Source organism: Pinus tabuliformis, chromosome 4_2, assembly GCF_031772625.1.
Source record: "Pinus tabuliformis cultivar Carrire ecotype Pingquan chromosome 4_2, CPIR1, whole genome shotgun sequence".
Taxonomy (NCBI): domain Eukaryota; kingdom Viridiplantae; phylum Streptophyta; class Pinopsida; order Pinales; family Pinaceae; genus Pinus; species Pinus tabuliformis.
In genome coordinates this window covers 450,555,480-450,567,502 of record NC_142304.1, presented here as the reverse complement: position 1 = coordinate 450,567,502, position 12,023 = coordinate 450,555,480, and the positions used below count along the sequence as shown (strand labels likewise).

Sequence of the window (12,023 nt, the reverse complement as noted above, 5' to 3'; positions counted from 1 at the left end):
GGGATCACTCTTCCGCCCCAAAAAATAAATAAGTGTGTATGCATAGTGCTCCTGAAAAAATAAAAAGGAAAAATAAGAGAAAGGATTCCTGTGGAGAGAGGTGAAGCATGAAACTCCATCGAGGTACTGACTAGGCTCGCTTGTAGTCGAGAAATGCATGTGTTCCTGCATGACTTCTCCTAGGTACTTTCTAGGCCTGCTAGCAGTGGGGCAACACCAGAGATGAAAACTTATACTCTGAAAATATTCAACTCACAAGATAACTACCCTTGCTGAATTCAAAACATGGTGGTCAAGCTGAATTTTTGATTGTGTTTGAATGAGTTGGTGAAAGGTGAACCATGTATGTCCATGGGGTAAGTGGGGAAGCCAGAGTGACCCACATAATGATTCAATACTCCCCGAAAGACCAAGGCCTTGTGCTATTAATGAACCAAAACAAAGAAGCTGAAGTTTTAACAGTGTGTCGCCAAGTGTTGTAGCAACTACAACCACCCTCCAAAATTTTGGTTGGCACCCAATTTCAGAGCATCCCTTGAGGGTTTCACTTGATGGTTGTGCACACTCGGGTTCACTCTGTGAGCTCGTGTGAGTCTTCGCACCCATATTGCTTGATCATTTCACCCAAGTTTTTCATGTTGATGTCAATGTGATGCTTGTGACCATGTTCTGGTTATACTCAGGGTATTGGCTCCATGTGTACTTGTTGTGTTCACTATGTAAATATTTGTCGCACTCACACATAGAGTCACATACACTGTCACGCAAGCGTCATCACGGTCGACCAACGATCAATCACAGTTGTCGTGCTTATTTCTTACACCGTCGGTTAGTCATGTTGAGCATGTGTGTCTGGGTGGTTTGAGTCGTCTCGTCATCAAGGCATGTAAGTATTTTTTTGAAAGATTATGTATGCATCTTTCACTTGTTCACACACTTAGTCACTTTGTTGAAGCTCTAACGACTGGATTCCCCTCTAATAGCTGGACCATCACCCCGCCATAGACTCGATCGACTGTCACCCAGAACAGTGAAAAATCCCCAAGCAAGCCATTTCAAGTTGCGTTGTTCGCAAGCAAATCAATCAACCTTCATACTATCCAACCAGAGTGTTTGATCTGACAGCCACCCCGGGACTGACTCCCCTCAAAAATTGCACAGGGGCTGCAGACCTTGCCCTCTTCGCTGACCGAGAAAGTTTCACAAACATGCCGGACAGATACCAAGTGTTCGCCCCTATTTCCCTCAAAAAATTGCCGAGTTTTTCTAGTCGTCCCTCCTAACAGTTGATTGACTTCTCACCAAGAAAATTGTTCATTTTTCATGAGCAAGTCCTATGTTAACAAGTAGTCCTCTTAGCTCAGAAACTACACAGAGGTGACCAGTAGGCTAGCCTCCCAACATCAGCAATGTTCTTCTGGCCAATAGCTCTCGATAGCCGACTAACAGTTCCCCTTAGAAATTATTTAGTTTTTACTGCTAGTGACCCAGCAACTGACTACCAGTTCCTTCCAGGAATTGCACATTTTTTTTTGCCAAGCTCCTGCTGCTCGTTCATACCAAAACTTATGCAGATCTTTCCTACCCAGGATTTCTATAACCTAGACGGTTGCTCTCAAAAACTGTGTATTTTTGTCCACCAGCTGAGCCATACCCTGCAGACAGCCATTGTTGATCTAGATTTCACATCTTCATCACACAATGATTCCTGCACAATTTTCATCAGCAATGCCTGGAGCCTCCATCCCAACTCATAACCTTGTCTCCTCTCTCAGTCACTTGCATCCGAAATGATTATGTATCATGGTAGACTAGGAGGTTTTGGGATTTGTTGTTGTCTCATCATGAGTGACTACAAATACAGGTACACAAAAAAACATGGCATGATGATTGATGTGATGAAAAAAGGGAGCACATGTAGAAGGACAGGCTCGCCAACGGATGAACAAATAATGCATGCAAGGATATGTGCTTGCAAATGGATGATCATGCAAAGATGTTTTTGCAGACGGACGGACGAGGAAACATGAAAAACATGTTCACAGATGGATGAACATGCACTTTTTGTGAACAGACGAACCTATCAAGCCTTCCAACATACAAGCAAGGAGAAATGTGCAAATGCAACATCAAGCGAACCCAACAACCATCGAAGACTCCGCACATGTTGCCATGCGGAGGTGAAGTTGTGACACACCATGAGGACATCCATCACCAATAACACTGCAGCTCAACATGCACACTAGCAGCAACACGAATGTACCAACACTGTCATGTCGAGTCATGTCTTGCACATCTCTACTATGGGCCATACTGTCAATCAATGTATTGTAACATGGATGTCCAAGAGACCCACTTATTGTATGAAGAGTCATGTAAAGTCGAAAAGCCATGTAAGTTAAACAATCATGAGGGTAGTCGAATAACCACAAGGGTTAGTTCCACCCTTCGCTGTAAATACCCCCTCATTTGTACTTGGAAAGGACTTTTTCACCTCAGCTCATCTCGCATAGCCTTGAGAGTTTGTAATCTTTTCTTTGAGGAGTAAATATTGGCTCCAACACCCTGCACACAGGGTTAGTGATGTATGGTGTAACGATGTGTCTTGGAACTTTCTCTTAATTCAGAAGCCTACTTACAGGCCAGCACATTTTCACACATGTATTGTAACTATTGTAAGACTAGTCTTTAACACTTGTAATGCATGTTGCTTTAACCTGTGTTTAACACTTGAACTAATTCACTTGTTGTAATACATATATGTTAATGAAAATGTGTTTTATATGCTATTAACGATGTCTCACCCGTGTAGACTACTCTCCTAGACATCATACAAACCTTTCACATAAAATTTCTATAACATCCATTGCAGTCATGCCAACTAATCCGTTGATTATTATGCGTGTTATCTTCCCTTGTGTGTTGTGACTGCCGCATCCATGTGGACTGTTCCGCTGGAAGTTGTGCACATCCTATTGTGTGTTCCTAGAAGAGTTGGGATTTCTCCCAACCGACTTAGGACTCACTCCCACCCTCTCCCTCTACGGTGAAAGAATCATTGACACAAGAGACACTTACAATCACCAGGCATGCAAACTTCACGTCTCGCAAGACAAAGCAAACCACTCTCATGTGCTGACAAGAAAGAGTTGAGGTAAATATTTAAGATAATGGAAACCGAGCCATCGTGCTAGATGAGACTTACACACCAAACGGTGCGAGGTCTAGTTTGTTACTTCATAACAGTGTGAGGTCTAGTTATGCTATTCACATTAATTTATCTCAAATTACTTAATTAAAGAAAACCTCATATCATATTGGGCATGTGATATTGATAAACTATAGTACTGGATGATGGTATTGTAACATAAGATAATAATTTTCATGGTAAATTGGTGGTGAATCTCCATGGTTAAAAATATTGTTATATGTTTTTTCAAATGTAGATATGCCTAACCATGAACACTTTATCATGGAATTAATTATTTAAAGAAAATTTCATATCAACATATGTCATATTTGGCATGTGGTGTTCATAAGTCATGATATTGGCCCTAACAAAAACTATTTACAAGTTAAAAAATTTCATGGAAAACTGGGGTGAATCTCCATGGGTAAGAATATTGTTACATTTTTTTAATGTTTAACTAATATACTGCTTTTTTTTTATATAATTAAAAGTAATAATAATTTAAAATAAAGTTATAATTTAGTTAACTTTTATGATTTCTTTGATGTGTGCAATGTGAGATGTATCATAGGGTAGGTGTTTTCATACTTATCATGGATTGATGTCTATTGGTATTTTCCATCAATTTATAGACATGCTAGTTATTTCATAATTCTAATTTAATTATAAACTAGCAACTCAATAGAAATTGAATCGTAAAAGCGCTAAGCATCAATCTATGATAAGAATAAAAAAACTTATCTCATTTTACATCTCACATTGTCCAGATTAAAACAAATCGTAAAAATAACTAAATTGTAACTTTATTTTAAATTATTATTATTAATAATTATAAAAAATTAATATATTAGTTAAACATATATCCATTTTAAAAAGCATGTAACAATATTCTTAGTTATGGAGATTTACCCCTATTTTAACAATATTCTTAACTTGTAAATAGTTCTTTTTACAATACCTTGGACAAATATCATGGGTTATCAAGACCACATGCCTAATATTATGGGTTGATACACCATTTTCTTTAGTTAATTAATTTGAAATAAATTAATTAAAAGAGTATAACTAACTTGGAGATAAATATTAACCCTTGATTTGCAAATACTACTATCAATATTCCAACATGCTCATGGACCTAATAATTATTAGGTGGATAGTGAGGATTTAACCTCCATGGAATATTCTATAATATTCATAGCCATATACACAAATAAAAAGTTGAGCTTTATCATCAAAGTAATTATGCTCTTTTTCCCTTTTAAAGAGGTTTTATTTATTTCCCATACCTCTAGTTTATTTTTATTTTTATTTATTTATCATATTGCTAGAGTAAGTATAAAAATAAGTTTTACTTCTTTACCATACCTTTAGTTTATTTACATTTTTATTTATTTACCGTAGCTCTCTTTTTTGAGTGTCCATAAACCTCTTTAAATTTTTTAATTTGTATACATGTTAAGTGTTTACAATTAGGTTTACATGAGATCTACCTCCATACTCGGTTGTAGAGTGCCTCGGCTGCAATGAATAGAGAAAAGTTTATAATTTATAACATAGGGAAGTGTATGGGTAGACAAATAGCAGACATATATGTGTGTAAATGAAATATTAAATCCCATGATGTTATTTGCGTGTTGATTGTTTGTATTTGTTTCTAGTTGTAGACCCTTTTTGTATTATATATATATAAAATGTTTTGATACATAATTATATGTCTTAAAGTACACCTCTATCTTGGACTATTAAAGAAGAGACATGTATAAAAGAAGTAAGGATATCATCAGTAAGTAATATTTACAGTTGGAAAGTAATTACTTGATTGGTATCAACTACCTCCTTGTACATATACTAGATGTTGACCAAGAACCTAGAGGAGAGAGTGAATGAAAATAAATACTTGGTAGTAAAAGTAATTTTTGATCCTAAAAGAAGAAGTAAGCTTACGGGGAATTTTCATATGGAGAGAGTATGGTTTTTTGGGCATGTGGTATTGATAAGCGAAGGTATTGGCCCATGGTTTTGTAAGAAATCCTATTTAGAGATTAAGAATATCCATGGTAAAGCATTGGTAAATCTCAATGGTTAAGAATCTTGTTCCATGTTGTTTGTAAATGTACATATATTTAACTTATATATTAATTATTTTTATAATAAATAATAATAATAATAATAATAATAATGATAATTTAAAATGAATTTATAATTTAGATAGGTTTTATGATTTGTATAATTTTAGCAACATAACATATCTCATGAAGTAAGTGTTTTGATGTTGGATGATGTCTATTTTCATTTATGAGCCATTTAATTTCAATGGATGCCTTAGTATATCTGTATATATAGAGGGAAAGTAAATATTAAAGAGAAAGAATAATGTTGACCATAATAAAATATTTAAATGACCCATAGGAAGAAATAATTGGAAGTAAAAAAAAAACGAGTTACTTCCTAAACATACATAATTCATTCAGTTCTTAATATAAAACTAATATATAACATTTAAAAGATATCATTATTAATAATAAAATCAAATATATCATACATAAATATTTTAATGTCCATATTAAATTAAAAATTTCCATGTCAACTATGTGTATATTATATATACTTAAAAATATGTACATATTATATAAAGCAATTAAAATAAATAAATTATTATGGTTAAAACATATCAAACAATCTAAATATTCTATACCTTGGCCCATTTTCAAGTTTATTGTTGGTCAATTTTATCTGAATTCAAACACATTTGTTGGAATCACAAGTTTAAGCTATGTAGCCTACATAATGTAAGTGACGAAGGGGATTTTAAGATCTTGAATCTATTTATGAATTCTAAAATGGAATTTAAATAATGAAAAAATAAATATTGGTATGTGTGTGTGTAGAACATCCATCTTAACCACATATCTATTAAGCCATGAGAGGAATCAAATGTCTTGAGGTGAAAATAATTTTTCATTTTTGCACTCTAAAAAATAAGTTTGAGCCTTGAGATATTTGAAATCTCTTGGATCTTTCTAAATCCATGATTAAGATGGGTATATAATTAATAAATCTGCAAAAACTCAATATCTAAATTCAAATTTGTTTCTAGAGTATATATCTGTCTATCTATATTTATCTTTAATATGATGTATATCACATAAAAAAATTAAATAAAAATATAAAACATGTCAAAAGAATAAGCCTTATATGATATTTGATTTATCCATGTACATGGTAGATCCAATATTTAAATGAATCTATGCTGGTTTATTTTATTAATGATTAATAGACTTATTTTGAAATGTTTCAATTTTAAGAATAATAAATAAAATAAAATATTTGTTCTTAACTTAAAATTTGCTAATTTGATATTAAAGTTTTTCATAACGTGATACAAATGAACTCACACAAATGAACCCATGCATGTGTATTAAAAAAGAAAGACATGTATGTGTATTAATTATTTAAAAGGGAAAACATGTATTTGTATTAATTGTTAAAAGTAGACATGTATGTGTATTAATTGTTAAAAGTAGACTAGGGATTTGAACATGGGGATTTGAATCTCAAATTTCTTTACACAAAAAATTTCATTTTCATGTTTATTGCCAATTGAACTACTCCACAAGGGCTATCATATTGCCAAGATAAAAAAAAAAGAAAATCATAAAAAATAAATAAACTATAACTTTATTTTAAGTTATTATTAATAATAATTATAAAAATAATTAATCAAATGGAAGGTAAAAGAGTATATACATTAATCCATGATAAGTATCAAAACACTCCATAATGCATCTCATATTCCAAGATTTAAAAAAATCACAAAAATTAACTAAATTATAACTTATTTTTTGTAAGGAAATTTATGCATTAGAAATTTCAAATAGTTATCGTATATTTGCATAACTCATTGGCTCAAGCCTTCCACTTAGGAAACCAGACAAGAGATAAAAGATTAAAGAGTCTAAGGAAACATAATTGAACCACAAATTACAGCCTAAGGCCTAGAAGCTTATTGTGTATCTGTTTCCCACCATGGGGAAACAACTTGAAACTTTACTATCTGTTGCCCCACCATATTAGTGACAAAAATCAAAAGAAGCAACATTGAAATTACACAATGTTTGAGATAGAAACCAATAAAAATAAAACTAAACTCAAAGACAAGGTGCCAATATCCCTCATAGACAAACACAAAAATCTAGGAATTAAAAGACATGATAGATAAGAAACATGAGCCTCATGAGGATAGTGAGGTGTCTGGAGTGATGTTTTGTTCCTCAACCTTACATGGCGAAGGAATTGGAGAGCAAGGATGTGACCCCATCTCTGACATGACTATCCTTGCTTCCACATTAAGCACGAGGTCCTTGACCTCATCTAGATGATGCATGAAGTTCACCTACTTTTATCTATATATAAAGGAATCTTTCCTAGTATCAACTTAACACGCATGTAGAAGTTGATTGTGTTAAGGTAATTTTTCCATCCTCCATGTGAATTACCCATATCACAAACCTAAGGAGCAATAGTTGCCATGATGTTAACGTCCAAAACATCTTAAGTTTCCTACCAAATTTCCTGTTGAATATCAAGAGGGATATGCTCTTGAAGAATACAAGCTGAAGAATCTACTCGAAATCATGCTATGGAGCCACCCATCGTTCACCTTACCCTCACCCCCCCCCGCCCCCTCCTCTATGAAAACGTGTGTGCTAGTGCATCATTGCTGTCATAGGAAGTAAGACATAGTTGAGGCCTAGATGAAGCTGATTCAGGAGATGTAGTAGTTGTCAATAAGAAAATTTGACCAATAAATCATGCTAGGAGGGTTGAACCAACGAAGGATTCTAAGCAAGTCCCTCATATTAAAAAAACCACCAAAGGTAGAGGAAAATCCAAAGGGGCTAGAAGGACCCCCATAGTCAAGCCACTATGTACTGATTAAAGGTCACGACTAATGGAGGGAGTAGTTGGAGAAGTCGAAATAGGAACATAAATAGGGAAAGGAAGTTGTTTATAAGGAGGAACATGGTTGAGCCCTTATTCCACATGATGCAGCTTAACATGATGACATTCTTGAGAGCATGTTCCAATCTCCTTAGGAGGTGAGGGATCGTTAGTGCACTAGATATTGTGGCACATGAGGGGGTGGGTGGTTTGTCTTATCATTCCCTACCCCCATCAAGATTGCAATAACACCCCCATTGAGGCAACTAAATTACAAGTTTTTTTTGAATTTATTATTATTACTATTATTATTAATTTTGAAAAATAATTAATATATGATTTAAACATACATGCATTTTAAAAAACATGTAGCAAGATTCATCTCCACATTATCATCTTCTTAACCTCTAAATAGGATTTGCTACAATACCATTAGACAATACCATGGCTTATCAATATCACATTCCCAAAAAACTATAACTTATTTCATATACCATTTGTTCATAAGACATTTTTTAAAAATTATTCAATTTAGTTAAAATAGCTTAAAGGGAATACTCACTTAAGAGAACTACAATAATAATCAAGGCATCAAATGCCATCATGTCACTAGAGGGATTTGAACTTAGGTGTAGATGATAATAATCATTCTTTCCAAGCATGGGAGATAACCCCAATTGATATATATATATATATATATATATATATATATATATATATATATATATATATATATATATAAAAGACATATAACAAAAAATATGTAATAAAGCAATATTAAGTAATAAATAAGAGTTGAATTATACTCATGGACATCATATTTTTTTATTAATTTAATTGAAAAGTAAAAAGGGAATAACTACATTTGACATAAATCCCAACCCTCTATTATGAGCCTAGATAACCCCAATTGACATAATATGATTTAAACATATATACATTTGAAATAACAAGAAATACATGGTAAACCAACAATAAGTAATAAGAGTTCAATGAAACTTATGGAATTACATTTTTTTTTAAAGTTAATTTGAAAAGAAAATAGAGAATACTTATATTGACATAAATCTCAACCCTCTATCCCCACTATTACTAAAATTAGTGTAAGCATATAATCTAATTGGTTAGTAAATGTCTATAGGAATCAATCCATGATATGGATCAGAACAATTATCTCATGATACCTCTCATATTGTCAAGATGAAGATTAAAAATATCATAAAAATTAATTAAATAACTTTCTTTTAAACAATTAATTATTAATATTAATTATAAAAAGAGTTAATATATGAGTGGAGCATATATACATTTAAAAAAGTATGTAACAATATTCTTAACCATGGAGATCCATACCCACTTTCCTGGATGATTCCTAATTTGTAAATAGGTTTTGCTTCAATACCTTGGCTTATCAATATCACATGATTGAAAACCAAAATTCATTATAGTTAAAATGTTTTTTATATTTTATTTTAATTTTATTTTATCTTTTTTTAATTAAATTCAAAAACAAAAAGGACTAACTACCTTTGAAATAAATATCAATCCTCTCTCCCTCAATGTGTGACTAATACTAATATTCCTCAATCCTAAATCTCTACAGTCCACCTATTAATTACTGATAATTAAATTAAATTTTTGAAAATCTTATTAGAAATAGATATATTTAGGAATTTAAATATTAGACTCATATTTAATGAAAATTAAATTTCCCTCGTTCATCTAATAATTGTTAATAATTAAATTAAAATTCTAAAAATCTTATTAAAAAAGAAACACAATGTTCAACATAAATATCTTATTACTTCCACCCTAAACTATCCTAACTGAAGCCTTTATAAATGGATATAAATTTATAATTAACACGAAACAATATTGCAAATACACCAATTTTCATAAGCTGTATAACAAAGTTCTGTATCAATCGGCTGAACTTTGACAATTGGAAAATACTGACATGAAACAATACCCATAAAAAACATGAAGCCTTACAGACTACTCAGACCAAACTTTTAATATAATAGCCTGAAACATAAAATCGATTAAATTAAATTTACCAAAGCCTTCCATACAGTTCTGTCTCTAATGTGTAAAACATGGGTTGTCCAGTGCCTTTTGAAAATCAAGCCATGACCCCTATACATGCAAAGTAGTTGGGACCGTGATAAACTGCAGGGCTTGCCACAAAAGACAAGCATAGGGATGGATTTACATACTTTGTCCCATTACATTAAATAAGAAGCTCACCATAAAAATTTTCAGCCAAGACGATTGGAATCTCCATTCAGGTCGATTCTGTAGTTTGTAATCCTGTTCAGACTTTCGCACAGATGGGCGAATCTGGATGGTTGTGTACGTTTCCAATCGCAGAGCAGAATAAAACCTTAAACTCAATAAAAGCTCAATTTTATAGATGAATAGCTCGGGAGGGATAGACTAATTCAAAGAAGATTGTTCGAGAGTTGAGCAACCTTCATGCGAATTCTATGGCTGGTAAGTTGCAGTAGAAGCGAGAAAGGAGAAGAAATTTGCCTTTGCTCTGTGGATGTTGAGAAAAGGTCTTACAAGGTCAAGAATCTCACAGTTTGGGGGACTCTCGACCTGTGTAGAGGGCGATTTCAGATCCAATACTTTTGCATCACTGAAAATGGTTTGACCTTTTTCATGTGGATATTTCCAGAATCTGTTATCGACATAAGTTCAGGAGTTTGAAAAAATTCAAAGGGTTTGGGTAGAGGAAAAAGCTCAGGGAGGATAGCGTCAAATTTTATATTATCATCACCATTGATGACATTAAAGCAGCAGACAACTTCCATTTCTCACAATCCATGGCACACCGCATCTTCCTATTGCTTTGTGTGTTGCGGATAATCGTTAGCCAGTGCACTCTGCAAACGAATCAAAATGGACGATCTTCTGGAAACATGAACAGAAAACTGAAAACCTGGATTTTGCCCTAATTTATCTAGGGCAAAGCAAGAGAGAAAATTCATGCAACCAATTGCGGAGTCTGCAAAATACGAAATGGGCTCGATCTATAATATGATATACCAATGTTCAGACTTACCCTCATCATCTCCTATCTCCGTCGCATGCTGCAAGCAAACAAAGCAGTGCCCAGAGATTCACCCCGCGGATTGAGAAAGCGCAGAAAAGAACCAGAGTAGACTAAATTTTCTTAAAGGGAAAGCATTTCTAGATCTGCTAGTTACATTGGGGACCATTCAGGGATTGATGGGTTGTTTTTTTTCCAATAAGAAAAAACCATCATACTTTCATAAATGGGTTATTCTGTGGCCAGCACTTGATAAAGACTTAGGAATTGGATCTGCAAATGACAGAGGTGTGACTATCATCGAAAGTAACGCATCATAGACGAGGACGACGTATCAGTCTGTGGCATAAAACAAAAGAGATTTTGATAATGGAAGGAAGACTTAATTTCAATGATGATGTCAGAGTTGCAGAGTGAACCAAATTACGATTCACCAATGGTTAAATGAATAAACCCCTAAATGAGTCCATCGTCCAGTACTGTATGTATTGCCTCTTACTGTAAATAGATAACGGTGGGTTCAGAGTCGGGCTTGAGTTCGGCCAACTTCATAATTTCCGCATCGAGACAGAGGGAGGGGAGGCAGTGCCTGCGGTTGGGCCCGGGCAGGAAACAGTGGCGTCAAATTTTTATGTACGAACCACACCGACTGAGATTGCAATAATAAATCGTACACCTACTTTCAGTGGTGGACTTTTGGCCAGCGGAGAAAGCGGAGTCCGAGGACGGCCGAGAGGGGCCCTGATCCGCCAAAAAACAATCTGGTGCACAACATGAACAGTGTTTTTTTTATATGATGATAAAGAAGAATAATAATGAAAGAGAATGTTCCAAACC

At 33.7% G+C, this 12,023-nt stretch overlaps 1 long non-coding RNA gene across 1 annotated transcript; it reads right to left on the bottom strand.

The window, feature by feature from the left end:
- Window positions 1-10,157: 10,157 nt before the first annotated feature.
- On the bottom strand, window positions 10,158-11,778 carry LOC149169908 (uncharacterized). The gene is made up of 2 exons (XR_016259419.1): window positions 11,199-11,778; window positions 10,158-11,047 (listed from the first exon to the last, which is right to left on the bottom strand). It is a non-coding gene; the product is annotated as an uncharacterized LOC149169908 (long non-coding RNA).
- Window positions 11,779-12,023: the final 245 nt, after the last annotated feature.